Consider the following 14,987-nt stretch of genomic DNA (forward strand, 5'->3'; position numbering starts at 1 on the left):
AGACGTTTAAAGAACTTTACATACCATAAAAATGCTTTTCTGTTCAATTCAAACAAATATATCGTTTTTGTGTAACAGATAAGAAACATATTTCGATTTTTTTTTTAAAATGCAAAAGAAGGAATATTATTTTTAATCCTTACCTAATCCTCCAAAATGGCTGAAGTCACACTACTCTTACTTTTTCATATCTCTGTACTATGTGAGATACAGATCACAGCGCCGCGGCGGCGTCCAGAGGAAACTTCCATTTATAATTACAAGTGTGTCTTACGCCTAATGGTCGGTATCTTGCGTATGTGGTAGACATTAAGTGCCTCCTTAGTAGCAGAAAAAAGAAAAGTTGGTTTGCCAGTGTTGTGATACGATTTACAAGTAATCAGGTAAAGACTTACTTATTCAAGTCTATTATTTTTAATTCGAATGTATGAAAACTTTTTCTCTAGAGAGATTCACAAATAATACTGAATATATTGGAGTAGCAGAGTTTCATAATAGAAGTCCAACAGAAAGGTATCAAAATTATCTGACCCAGGGATGCAAATAAGCACTCGCCTACTCTTCCGGGGCGAGTGATTCATCGGTGCGGGCTTGTATTTAATATCATACCGAAGCCAAGTAAACGATTTCTATTGTGGGATGTGGGCTTGTTTCTTGGGTGAGTAAAATTTTGTTGCTTATTTGCATCCCTGATCTGACCACTAATCTACAAATTAGAATATGCGTTCCTTTAAACTTTTTTGTTTCCTTTGTTCTCGTGTCGTTCATTTATTATAAGTATTATGTGCGTTCCTGTGAGGACTATGTGTCGAGGGTGTCATTTGGGGCTCCGGGGAAGGGGGTAAAGACTGCGCCACTCTTGGTTAAACATCTATACAGATTTTAATATATGAGATAATAATATACCAATGAAGACCTGATAATCTACTGACATCTATGGTTTTGTCCCCGTCAGAGAAAAATCTGAAATGATGCTGGAGGTATGTGTGTCATCATTTTAGGAAGACAGACAATAATAGATACAAAAGAGTGTTTTCTCATATACACACACTAAATTAATGAACAATTTTCTCCAGCGGCATAAAAAAAAACTATCAATTATTAGAGGGAATTAACTTCATAGTCTTTAGTATGATAAACATAAGTTTTTCTCGAATACTACGCACGATAATTTAGCATCAAGTAGTTGATTCTAGTCAACTGGATGTGATTTGATTATTAATATAAGCCTTGTCTTTGAACAATGTTCTACTTGGACGAAAATAAAATGTTTAAGAATTAATTATAATTTTGGTGGAATGCCTCATAACTACTACGCGTTGCCTTTCTAGTATCATAATGGAAAGCTTGACGAGAATATGCTTGAGTATGATGGTGTGGTTATCAATTTTTAGGATTGTAAAAATGAAGTTTTTCTCCATGTTCTCAAAAACCACGCATGAGGATTAACACTCATCAATATAATTTTGTTCAGATTCATGAGATATATCGACTGTTAGTGACGTTTTCGTTAAACGCCATTAATACAGTTTTAATTTAATTTAATTTATTTTTAAAAATGTTTATATTCTCATTTCAAGCCACTGAAATGAAATTTTAATTTAACGTTACATAATTATACCCTTTACAAAAAAGGTGACCGATTATTAATGAAAGTTGCTTATTGTGAATTTTTTTGTTATCCCACCGCTAATTGAACCCAGGATTACTTGAACCAAAGGCACACGTGCTATCCATTCGATCAATGGCGGCATTTGTATCTCTTGTTGAAACTATCTTAATAAGTACCATATGATGTACCTTTTGTGCAAGATGTCTCGAGGTCCGATTCTCGATGAAAGAGCATTGAACGCATTACAGACGTTTGAATTTCAGAGTAAACTATAAGCTGATCTTTCATATAACCTTCATATTGACAAAAGACATTACAATTCATTAAAGAAACAAATAAGCAATGCATGAACTATAGTTATAATAAATAATCAAAATGAGGGGTAAACTATAGATCCGTAAATGATCGATCACGCCTTGGGTAAAAGATATCTAGTATGATCTCAAGTTACTTAAGTTTCTGATGAGTAATATAATGACATGAACTAAAATTTGTAGTTCTACGTTCCTCTCGATTAAGCAACATAGGTTCAAGGTGAGGACTGATTAAGGAAACTGAATGATTATGGTATAATTGGTGGAATTAGAAGCGGACGAAACAAGAGATCCTCGAAAAAACGCACGCACAAGATGATTTCTACTATAAACTTACATAGTAAGGAATAGAACCAAGGTTTCTCTCACTACGTAAATGTGATCGCTCTACTTCTATGCCACCGTGTCCACCTTGAATAATATACTGTTTGTGGATTTTCTCGCCATCTGCCCCTTTCTAACATTTCATTACTTCTCCAATTCTTGCCTTATCGTTCCCTTGGATTTGTTACCAAACTTCTTTAATCCTTTTACTAAGTAGTCGCCAAAGGTTTTCCGTGTGATTTCTTGCGTTCCATTGTTTTTCGAAAACAATACAACGCAAAAAATCGAACGGAACACCTTTTGTGAATACTGTAGACAAATTTAAGATACTGACAAAAAGTTTTAAAACGTCGATAATACCTAGGTAGTCGATATTCGCAAGTTAGGAAAATATTCTATCCGTCGAAAAAAGTTGACTCACGCATCGAAATGATTAAAGCACATTGCATAGCAATTTAAACTACGTAACTTCTTGATATATATATATATATATATATATATATATATATATATATATACACCACACTACTGTGCACATAATGGAACGTTCAGATTTCGCCTAAATAAGAAATACGTAGAAAAATATGTTAAAGCTTCTACTTTACAATTCATGAATAATAAGGCCAGCTGTGAGAAGACTCTTGAAATACGGAGATGAGTACCATGGTGGCCCAGTTTTTCTATCAATAGCTGTGCTTTCATAGGCAAGAATTCCTGTTGCTAAATTAACTTGGATTTTTTTTATACACATGTTCCTACCGATCACCTTTCACCTTCATGGCCTTCTGTTAGTCTATATTAAAGGAAAAAGTGAAACTGTTTGCCGTTTTATATATATAAAAAAGTACAGTTTAGCTACTCCTCTTTATGACTACCAGAGCTTGAAATACTAACAGGTTTTTTTACGTGTTCAATGAAGTTTCGTTTATTAAATAAAAAATAATTTTTTTTTACCATTCTCCGCACTGCAAAGAGGACATCTCAGGGACGTAATTCAACTCACGCCGAAAGTAAAAAAATAATACATACATAAACAATGAAGGAAAGAAAGTTTGTAACAAATATGAGTTGTTTGGTACCACAGCCATAAACGCAAATATGCAAAAAAATATTTTTTGATTTGTAATTTGAAAAACCAAGGATGACTAAATTTCTTTGGTATGTCATTACACTGAATTGCTTGGGAATGTTTAACTTTCTTACCCAATTTGCTCCAAAGTTACTAAATGTACATGTGACATACCATTATGTTTCCCTAAGGCCCACATATACAGGGTAGCCAAAAAGTAGAAATACAGTTCCGTCCCGTATTTTATGTAATTTCTTATTGTTATCAAAGAGGTAGACCTAGTTTCTTTATTATTTGTTCTTAACGTCTTTTTATTTATAACATAAGTCCGGAACAATCAAAGCAAATAAAAAATCCATAAACTAAAATGTTATACTTGATCAATGAAGGGGTTTATACCTACTTTTGGTCCATCCTGTATATCCTAGCAAGTAAATAAGTGAAACTAACTAACTAACTAACTAACTAACTTATGGAGCCCGAAGATTCAATGTCGCGTTCACAAACTCTCCAGTGACTTCTATCCTTTGCCAAATGGATCCAGTTTCTACTTTGTAGTCCTATTTCTGCGAGATCTATCTTAATATTGTTCTCCCATCTAATCATAGATCTTCCTAATGGTCACTTTCCGATTGGTCTTCCAGTTAAGACTTTGAAAGCGTTCCTACTTTCTTCTATCCTGGTTACATAACCTGCCCACCTGAGCCTCCTCGACTTGATTACCTTAACAATCTTGGGTAAATCGTATAAATTATGTAGTTTCTTGTTATGAAGTTTTCGCCATTCTCCATTCCCGTTCCTCTTGAGTCCGAATATTCGTCTCAGAATCTTGTTCTCAAATGCTTTCAGCCATGGGCGGTGATTAGGGGAGGCAAAGGGGGCAGTTGCCCCCGCATTTTTTGAAGTAAAACATTAATGTATATAGTTTCATTTAGAAATGTAAACTTTTTGTATGTATTATTGGTTCATAGAAAAAATGGTGCCATATATTTGCCGTTCTACGAGTACGTATTGGTTGTGTTCCCGTGGGGTAAAGAAAAGTACAGGAATTGCGTTTTAATTGCCACAGAAAATAACCCAAAATTAACCTATTGGAGCACAACAATTTCAGCATACTTTCACTTCTTACGAGGGCTCGATATATTCATCAGCCGCTTTGAAATTAATTGAGAGAACATTTCGCAAAAAAAGAAAAAAAATCACAAGTTATTCTTTACTTGCACAAAGTTGACAGTTCCTAAAATGTAAGAGAAAAAAGCGTAATTAGAAACAACTTCTACCTTTTCCATTGTTTTGTAGTGTAGTATACGAGTGAAGTGGTGTGTTAGGGGTGTACGAGTGTATGTATATACAATTAAATTTAGAGATTTCAACATTATTCTAGGTTTTAGGATTATTTTGTATAACTGGAGTATGGAGTTATTCTGAGTATTGTTGTGTTTTGATGTGCTCCAAGAAAGGGAAAACCGCACCTAATGGTAACGAATATGTTTCGGGAAGTTGCAAAAGCAAATATTTCTTTAAATGTCGTAGCATATGCTTGTAGTATTTACTGTCTTTCATTTTCTAAGAGTAATAACATACATTTAATAGCATGTGTGGAATTAAAAATTAAGTTTTTTATTAATTCCTTTTCAATATAACTTTTGCAAAACAAGTCTCATTATGCATTACTATGATTAATATTATCCTTTCTATTTATTTGTTTTGCAAATTTGTAATTCAATCATCTGATCACTCAGTTTTCCAAACAGAATTTTAAGATGTTCATGAGCAAGGAATCAAATCTCTTCTTACACTTTCGTTGTTTAAGAGTACAAAGGGTTACTACCTGCTGGCGTTGCTCTTGTCAATTTACTTAATAAAATATGAAATACGATATACGGTATTTTAACTGAAAAAGATAGTATCCTATTAGTTATACTACCTGTCGTCAATCAAAATGTTAGAAACAACCTGGAAAAGTAACATTTATATGCAAATATTCAGATCATGTCTTTCCCCGCACTTTTAACGTCCAACCGCCGCCACTGCTTTCAGCCTACGTTCTTCCCTCAGAGTAAGCGATCATATTTTGCAACCATACAGAACAAAGTACCAAGTACCAAAATAACTCCATTTTATATGTACAACGGGAATAATTTATAATAAACAATGCATCATTTTAACCTTTTCTCTCTATGTCCTCTATATGTCTATCGATTTGTCTTTGAGATAAAGAAGTTTATATTATTTCTTATGGTAACCACACAACTTCTCTTTTCAAAACGAGTTTTCTTACTATCGCCCACAAAATTCCATAGACTCAAGTATCTATTTGCTAAGTTTCTACGTAGTATTTGAAGATTGATTGCAACAAGAATTCAGCAACATCTTTTAAATTCGTACAGGGACGACGTTCCCAAGATATACCCAACCCAAGCTCTAAACTAGTTTCCTCCAAAGCTCGCTCGCTAAGCTGACTTCAAGCACCAAACGTTCTTCGATATAATATTACGAAATAGCTGCAATTAATTTGCCTCATACGTTTTTAAAGTAACTTTCAACAAACTTGGTACCTACCTAAGTCCCTTTGTAGATTTCTATAATACTGCCAGATTTAAAAAAATCACAAATCACCATCTATGGCTCTCGAGATATTATTTTCAAGTTCGGGTCATAACTAAATTGATTTCTTGTCGCACACGTGCTACATCAATCTTCTCGAAATCGTTAAGTCTGGTTTATTGATAAACTTTACCACTTACAGTTGGTAGTTATAAGTACTTACTATGGCAACAGTTATTTTTACTTGTTTCTTTCAAAGTTTGTAGTGAATAAAACGAAAGGCTGGGAAGTCTTAATTTTCTACAAGCGGAACAAAGTAATCATTGAATAGTTGTTTAAGAAAAATTTGAATTTCGGTGTATGACTTAGACAGCAGATGACAAATATTAAAATACAATTATGCCTGGAAAGACAATATGTGCTTAGTAATTAACAATATGGACCATTTGAATCCCAAAACGTATAACTGCAAAATTAAAATTTTCCAGGAAAGAACATTGAACTTTAACATATCATGTAAATTGCATCAACTGAATGTTAATCACCATCAGGATTAGAAAATGAACTTAATATATTTTGGTTGCAACCATAAAACAAATATATTTTTTTTCATGTGATACTGAACTTAAAAGTACTATCCAGAAAAGGATCGATTTTGAAATTATATTACTTGGGATCTAAGCGGTCCATATACAGGAGAATACGTATTATGTAAGAGAATATGAATATACAAAAACAGTATACAAGAATAATAATTTCTTTTGTTTCAGTTGTAATGCCTAGAAAGAATTACTGGATTGATTCTCGAAACTATGGAATTAGGTTACAAAACGTATTCTTATCATTATTACGTTTAATTTATTTGTATTGTACTGAAAAGAAAGGACATTCCATTATTAGTTTGTAATATATGTCGATGACTCATGCATTTTGGTAAAGGAATGAATGAAAGAACAGTCAATTTTATGCTAAAGCAATAACAGAGAGTTATGTAGACACACTTTTTCCTGAAATTGCAACTTAGGAATTGTAATATTCACATTTTGGCTATACTACTATACGACTTGACAAATGATAACAGTGAAAGTGGGGAGGGAGAAATAGAGGAGTGACAAAAACCTTTTCCAGATAGAGTTCACATATCTCAACTTCAATCAGGGCCGAATTAAAATCCTTAGAGACCCTAAGCATACTTAAAACATTTCGGTGCCTCATATCTGGGTCATATATAGGATGTTTCAAAACAACACCGACAAAATTTGGGAGGTGATTCCTGACACCAAAATAAGACAAAAAGTATAGACCAACCTGGGTGCACAAATGCTTCCTTTCGGAGTTATAGGCTCCCGAAAACATGAGAAAATGAAGTTTAAAGGTCCATAGTTCCAACACTATGGGACTTACCGTAGTCGGGTCAAGACTTAACTTAGGAACTAATATGTGCACTATCCAAAAATACATGTTTCAGAATCCTAAGGTACTCACGAAACAATTTTTGTAGAGGGGGTTTGGCTATGGCCATATAATTTGAAGTGCTCACCAACTACCTCTTTAAACATTGTTGCGGAAGTACCTGAGGATTCTGAAACTTAGATATTTGGATAGGGCACATAGTAGTTCGTAAGTGAAGTCTACACCCGACTACGGTACGTTCCATAGTTTTGGAGCTATGGACCTTTAAAGTTCATTTTTTTTTTAAGTTTTCGGCATCCTATAACTCCGAGAGGAAGCATTTGTGCACCCAGGTTGGTCTATACTTTTTGTCTTATCTTGGTGTCAGGGATCACCTCCCAAACGTTGTCGGTGTTATTTTGAAATACCCTGTATAAAGAACAAACCATAAAATGCAATTTTATTTATAGAAAATGATTGAAATTTACAGTAAAATTAAACATGTTTTCTTTTGTATACTTCCACTTTATTTATACTTGAATAGTTTTCTTCTTTATTTTTAGTTGTAAAGTCTTTGATCAGAATCTCAATCATTGCTATTATGAATAATAATAATAATAATAATAATAATAATAATAATAATAATAATAATAATAATAATAATAATAATAATAATAATAATAATAATAATAATCCGCCAACGGCGTTATTTTTTCGGGAAACATAACAAATACATTCCATTACAGAAGCTGTACAAATTGTTCTTCACATAAAACTAATTCTCAGTGAAGTTACCAGTAGTGTGCGTCGAGCTCATTAAGTCACGTAGGACATTAACTTAGTTCTCGCATGGTATAACCACCCAATCAACAAACGGATGTTTTAGACTGGCGGTAATATGTTTTTGAACGGGATTTTTTATACACGTGTGTACACATATTGACAGCATTGCATCGGATAGCCTTTGACAGCTACTGCTGTTTCTGTGGAAAAGAATTTTATGAATAAAGCGTGGGCGAGTACGTGATAATCAAGATCGAAGTCAATTTTGCCAAAACTGAAAGTATGCTGTAACGTGCAGTTTCATTTATGTAACTATTAGACTCTACATTCTACATTCTAGTTCTCTTTAATCAAATGAATATTTCTAAATAGTTAAAATGATATTTTCCTTAAATATGCTAATTTATTAAGTAAAGTGAAAAAACATTAAATGCTAGAAACTACAGTTCTTTTTAGATGAGAAGCAACATAAGCAGTAGACACTGGTACGCGAAATTTAGTACAGTGTTGCCGGATTGCAGACTCTCCTTTGCCCCCTCCCTGTTTCCCCACTTAGCGTTATTGTAAATGATATAACGACATTATCCATAATATCAAAAGTGGTATTCCAGTAAAAGGTAGAACATTTTTTCATACTAGAAATATAAATATCCAATAAATTAACTACCTTTAATTTATTCCAGAACTGCTACAAGTCTACGATCTGTTCATTCCACTATGGTCTTGTATAGTTTGTACTTTGTTGCTTGCTGAGCATAGTTTACATTAATTATAATATGTTCCAAATTTTCTTATTCATTATTTCTTGGAAACTCTTTCTTGTAAGTTTTGTATATGCTGTTCAAAAGATCATACATAGTATTCCCAGTGTTCGAAGTGGAAAATAAGCAGAGGCGGTATGTTTTATTACGACTTTGACTCGGCTATCTAAACGTTGAAATACACTAACGGCATGTTGCCTAAAAGATTGCATTTCTATTTACATAATGACTGAAAACTACTGGAGAGCTTTTGTTTAGGAGGAAATTACGAGACTTTGATCCCTCGCCAACAACTTTCTAAAAAAATATATAAATAAAAAATATCCCCTTACGTTGTGTTGTAGAGAATTATACACGAAAATGCTCAAAAATCGAGTTTTTATAATAACAATTTCCTGCAGGAAAGCTTCCTCGACTGAGGGGTATTCCAAACCCCCGGAAGAGTCTCCCCACAGCAAACAACCCCTAACTCCACCCATGCTCAAAAGACGACATTTATATGTATTAAGGCAAGAAGACACATACATAAGAAAGAAACAATTCAGTATAAAACATCAAAATATGAACTAGATGAACGTCTATGAAGACACCTCTTTGAAAAACAAAAGGTAAGATAAAGATGTCGATGTTGTCAGCTTAGAAATTATTTCTACATAAGAAATAAACTCTTTTTAAGTGCAAAGCTATTCGTCAATTACTGTATATAGAAATGAATTTATTAAAGGTATTTAGCATCTACTCTCCAGTGATGGTATGTCTTGATCACCGAAAAACTAGAGGAGGTATGACTTCATTACTGTAAAACCAGAGGTGGTATGGCATACCACCGCATACAGTCTTACTTCGACCACTGAGTATTCCTGTTACATGATTAGCTTCTCGGTGTTTTAGAGAGGCCTCCCTCTGTGAATACTTCCTTGATTCAGCATAAATATATGACGTAAGTGAGATCAATTGTGAAAACTGTGGTAAATTTTTAAAACACATTTCCCATGGCTCACGAGAACACATAATGCGAACTGAGCTCCTTCGTAGCTAAGCGGTTAGCCTACGCGCCTTTTGGCATGGGAGACCCGGGTTCGATTCCCGGCGGGAGCTCACGGGGTTTGGACTCCACGTTAATCAGTGGATCCCGTCTTATATAGCCTCGCTGCTCAAAATCAACTCAACATAATGCGAACTTTATTCACTATCAAAGAATTCGAATTGTATGGGTAAAAGTAAGTGGCCATGTTCTCCCAACCGATTATATCAGCTTTCCTTGACTCATATATGTTTCGAAACAGTGGACTTTGTTTCTAGTAGGGGGTTACAGTGGCTCAGTGGTAGAGCGCTTACCTCTAGTGCTTGGGGTCTCTGGTTTGACTTCCGGCCAAGTAAGTTTGTTGTAAACAACATCATGCCCATAGACTTTCTCGAGGTACCCCCAGTTTCTCTCTCTTTCTCATTTCACCAATTCATCCATCACCATTAGCCTAACGGGCATAATTGTGGGGCGTTAAACTGAAATATTTCATTTTATTTCATTTGTTTTTAGTGTGATAATTTATTGAATCGTTCGAGTGCTTACACGTTTGTTCAGCAATATTGAGTCCATGTGTTGAAAAGAAGAGAGAAGACGGAAATGGATACTAACTTGAACGTGAAGCTTTGAAACAAATCATAATGATTGTATCAGATGAAGAAGTGTTTGCGTTATGTCTTACTAAATATGATGTTACTACTTTCTTTCTTTAAAGTACTTGTACTATACGTATGGAAATGTATCTAAAAATGCAATTTCACATACAAAGAGCAGCAAATAGAACCAAAGTACAGCTAATAAAGTATTTTGTCTACTATCATGAAATAGGTTGTTTTCGATTTACTATAAGAATAATATAGGAAACAAAAGCTCAAGTGCGAAACTACTCACACTTGTAAGCATGGTCGGCGATTAGGGGGGGCAAAGGGGGGCAGTTGCCCCCCCCCACTTTTTTGAAATTACCCATTAATATATATAGTTTAATATGGAAATATATAGTTTTGTATGTATTATTGGTTCATAGAACAAAAATGGTGCCATAAAATATTTGTCGTTCCATGAGTACGTATTGCTTGTCTTCCCGTGAAATTAAGAAAGCTACAGGAATTGCGTTTGAATTTCCACTAAAAATGTCCTAAAAATTAACCTATTGGAATGCCACAATTCGAGCGTACTTTCATTTCTTCTTGCAAGAGCTCGATATGTTAAGTCAGCCTCTCTGGAACTAATTGAGATAACATTTTGCAAGAAAAGAAATCCTTCACAAGTTATTCTTTAATTGCACAAAAATCGACAGTTCCTAAAATGTATTTTCTTTCTAAAAATAAGGAATATTTTGATTTGATTTTTTTTAGTTTAATATCCTGTTCAGCAGCGAAGTTATATGAGAAGTGGAGTTAATGATCAACGTGGATTCCAAACCACGTGAGCTGCCCCGAATCCCCGGAATCGAACCCAGATCTCCCACGTCAAAGGCGTGTACGCTAACCGCTTAGCCACGAAGGAGCTCAGTAAGGAATATTAATTTTGCAGTGTAATATACGAGCTAAGGGGTGTACATATACAGTTTTGTATATACAATTAAATTTAGTGAGTTCAGCATAATTCTAGGTTTTAGGATTATTTTGTATAACTGAAATGTGGAGTGACTAAGTATTGCTGAGTTTTGACATATTCCAAGAAAGTGAAAACTGTACTTAATCGCAGCGAACATGTTTCGGGAAGCTGCAAGTGTATTTCCTTAAATGTCGTAGCATATGCTTGTAGTATTCACTATCATTGTAGGAGTAATAACACATATAATAGCATGCGTGGAATTAAAAATATAAGTTGTTCATTAATTTCCAGTTTCAATATAACTTCTGCAAAACAAGCCTCATTATTTATTACTATGATTATTTGATTAATATTATCCTTTCTGTTTATTTGTTTTGCAAATTTGTTATTAAATAGGACCCTAATTAATTTTCCAGACAGATATTCATGAGCAAGGAATATAATCTCTTCTTACACCTTCGTTGTTTAAGAGTACAAAGGGCTAGTATCTACTTGCGTTGCTCTTGTCAATTTACTTAATAAATATGAAACAAGATATACGGTATTTTAACTGAAAAAGACAGTATCCTAATAGTTATACAACCTTTCGTCAAACAAAGTGTTACAAGCAGCCAGGAAAACTAACATTGATATCAAAGATTCAGATCATGTCTTGCCCCCCCCACTTTTAACGTCCAACCGCCGCCACTGCTTGTAAGCAAGGCAATTTAATCTAAATTTTTCACAGTTGTACTACATGGAAACACTTAAAAGTCTGTGCCATGATAACCAGTTGACACAGAAACACGTTGTTTGCACTTATGTTTACAGAATTCATTTTAGTACTTGCTAAAAAGAACAATTAATATAGTAATACAATATCTCGAGGTAGCGCGTCAGATATTGACAACATTCGTAGTAGTGCGAAAAATCAGTAAATACTAATATCGCTTGCCGCAAATTGAGAACATTGCAAACACAGTGTGCGTGGGTTTCTTTGGGGTTCTCACGTTTCTATCCACTTTCTTCATTCGACTATTTCATTCATTTCTCATCATCACCGTTTCCTTTAGCCTAGCTGGCATAAAAGTGGGACATAAACCTCAATAATTTCATTTCATTTTGACAACACTGGACAACTGCGTTTGGGAAATGCAGAAAGCCCGCTCAAAGCCAAGTGGCTTATGATTTGAAAAACGGTGTAAGATACATATAATAAAATCTTATACGGTAGTACAATTGACCACAACCGCAATCAGAAAGTGCTATCAGAGAATAAAATACGGAAGTGAAGTGGCCAATCCAAGGACTCGTCGAGACTAACCAATCCCTCAGACCAAGAAATGCTTAATTTCACCAATCAGATGCTTCATTTGACACATTGTAAACAAAAACTATGATATTAATATTATTACACAATTATTTCAACGACATTGCTAATACATGCAAAATTACTTTGTCATGATATTCATCGATTTGAAATAGAAGCATTTGGCAAACAAAGTATATTTTATTAACTTACCTACCTAACTGTCTAACACTGTAGCCTGTGGAACCTGGGGGTTCAATGTTGCATTCACTAAAGTTCTCCAGTGACTTCTATCCTGAGCCAATGTTTAATTAACCAGAAAATAAACTAAATGTAATAATACTGTATCTATCTCAAGATAATAATGAATCACATAACACTTTTAAAATAACCTATTACAAGTGCTGAATTTCATATATCACTAGTATTTTATATGGAGATGGCTTTTGCAGATTTTGTTTAATTTTATTTTGAGGCATCTTTATAATCGTCATTCCTCAAAACATGACGGACTAAATGGCCTTAGCTGTCGAAAGCCCAGAAATCTAAATCCTAATCCTAATCTTCATTCTTTCCTGATCTGCAACGAGGATTACATTGGCTTATCGTGGGTAATCGAAAATATGTTCAGTTATGGGAGATACTGAACACTGCTCTCGGATTTTTTTTTATTTCTTGAAGCTTTTACTGCATACTGATAACACAGCCAGACACAAAAAGTAAAAGTTTTGTGCAATGCACCCCAGGGTATGTATCCGGTGTATTTTGTTACACAGGATCCAAATTTCGAAACTCCAGAACGATTGACCGTATCCGTTTTCTATTATGGACGAAACGTTTGACCAATTTTGGATAGAGAGGATATACGTAACATAGCAATACAAAAACGAAACGTTCTGTGCAACGCACTCCAGGGTATGAATACAATGTAATCTGTTACACAGAATACAATTTTCAAAACCCTAGGACGATTGACCTCAGAATATGGATTCGACGTATTTTGTTACACAGAATCCAACTTTTTAAACCCCATAAAACAAAATTGATATGTCAATCGTCCTCGAGTTTCGAAATTTGGATTCTGTGTAATAAAATGCAATGAATCTATATCCAGGGGTCCTGTATACAGAACTTTTATTTTGTGTGTGTGTGTGTTTGGGTGTGTTAATACGCAGTGAAAGCTCCAAGAAATAATATATATATGTATATAATATTTTAATTCCAATAGCAGTGTTCAGTATCTCCCAAGAGCTGATCATACTCTCGGTTACCCACGATAAGCCAATGTAATCCTCGTTACAGATCAGGAAAGAATAACGATTATAAAGATGCATCAAAACAAAATTAAACAAAATCTGCAAAAGCCATCTCCATATACGAGATACTAGTGATATATGAAACTCAGCGCTTGTAAAAGTTTATTTTGAAAATGTTATGTGCTTCATTATGCACTTGAGATAAATACAGTATTACATTTAATTTATTTTCTGTTTAATTAAAGATGCAATAAATCAATCGTAAAATATACTGGGGTTTCGAAAATTGTATTTTGTGTAATAAAATACATCGAATCTATACCCTGTGGTCCTGTATACAAACTTTATTATTTTTGTGTGATTGTGTAATTACAACACTAAGATTTATTCTCTATATCACAGTTTGTTCATGAGTGCGTCCTATTGTAAGGGGTAGTAGTAACTTACTGCGTAGTTCTCGTGAAAATTAAGAAAATATAATATTTTTCTAAACCTAGAAATAGAAATTGATACTGAACGATAAGCATTCCGGCAATTTTGAAGCAATTAGTATTAATTTATACCTTCATCGAGCTTCTCATTACGACATTTACAAAATGGCTGTAATGAGATATAGAAAGTTGTTCGCTGTGTATCCGACCATTTTCGATTCGGTGGTGCCCCTGGAGTATCATGCTGGGACTATGGGTTTGCTGGCCGCAGTGTTGTGTCTGACCTTGTATGTGAGTGAGTGTTGGTACTGAGTGTTATCAAATGGCAACGAAAATCAACCGATATTGGGATTGGGGGTTACGTAATGGCTCTTTCCGATGTTAAGTTTAAGTACGTACCCATTGCAAAACCGTGTCGGGAGAATGGCACTCGGGGTGAATACTGCGAAAGCTGTTGTGGCCCGTTATACAGAACAGGCTTTCCTTGTGAAACATTCACCCACGAAAACCATCAGGAGACAAGTGACACCTGTAGTGCTAAGAGGCGTGCTAATAATCCGACGCAACATGATATGGGCCACAGATTCCATCTCGCACCATCAACTGTGAACAAAAGAATTCGCAAGCAC

The 14,987-nt window shown here is 34.4% G+C and overlaps 1 protein-coding gene across 3 annotated transcripts in view; it reads left to right on the forward strand.

Annotated features, from left to right (window-relative positions):
• The first annotated feature begins 251 nt into the window (after nt 1–251).
• The window catches only part of LOC145688985 (uncharacterized), a 56,463-nt gene continuing 41,727 nt past the window's right edge, over nt 252–14,987 (forward strand). For all 3 annotated transcript variants that reach the window (XR_014132048.1, XR_014132047.1, XM_081763137.1), the window contains exon 1: nt 252–383. The gene's annotated coding sequence lies outside the window, so the exon portion shown is untranslated. The remainder of the gene's footprint in view (nt 384–14,987) is intronic.

The sequence above is a fragment of the Thermobia domestica genome, chromosome 7, assembly GCF_964235325.1.
Source record: "Thermobia domestica chromosome 7, izTheDome1.hap1.1, whole genome shotgun sequence".
Taxonomy (NCBI): domain Eukaryota; kingdom Metazoa; phylum Arthropoda; class Insecta; order Zygentoma; family Lepismatidae; genus Thermobia; species Thermobia domestica.